This window comes from Triticum dicoccoides, chromosome 5A, assembly GCF_002162155.2.
Source record: "Triticum dicoccoides isolate Atlit2015 ecotype Zavitan chromosome 5A, WEW_v2.0, whole genome shotgun sequence".
Taxonomy (NCBI): domain Eukaryota; kingdom Viridiplantae; phylum Streptophyta; class Magnoliopsida; order Poales; family Poaceae; genus Triticum; species Triticum dicoccoides.
The window spans coordinates 193746013-193746611 of record NC_041388.1 but is presented as its reverse complement, the minus strand read 5'-3'; positions in this window follow the sequence as shown (position 1 = coordinate 193746611).

Sequence of the window (599 nt, the reverse complement as noted above, 5' to 3'; positions counted from 1 at the left end):
TTTTCTTACTAAAAATAAACTAGTTCTAATATTCAACTAGTTCAACTAAGCATTTACTAAAAATAAACTAGTTATATTAATTCAACTAGTTCAAATAATCTCATATACCTAAATTTTCTTACTAAAAATAAACTTGTTCTATTAATTTTCATACTAAAAATAAACTAGTTATATTAATTCAACTAGTTCAAATCTCATATATATACCTAATTAATATCTAGCTAATTCATCTAAAATTGACATTAATATTTAACATCTTTTCCAAATAATTCATCTAACATTAACATTCTAACATTCTTATCTACATAATTTATCTAACATTAATCTAAACAACAGAAAACAGAAAATAAGTAGAAACAATATGTGTGTGTGTGTGTGTCTGTGTGTGTGTGTACGAGCGGGGGGCGGCGGCGTATGGTCGGCGGCGCGAGACGACGATGCGACGGGGACGGCGCGACGACGAGCGGCGGGCCGGGGGCGACGGTGCGAACGAGACAACGATGTAGTACGGGGTGGCGGCAACGGGCGGCGGGGGCGACGGCGGTGACGACGATGACGGGTGGCGGGGGCGACGGCGCGCGGCGGGGGCGACGGCGCTG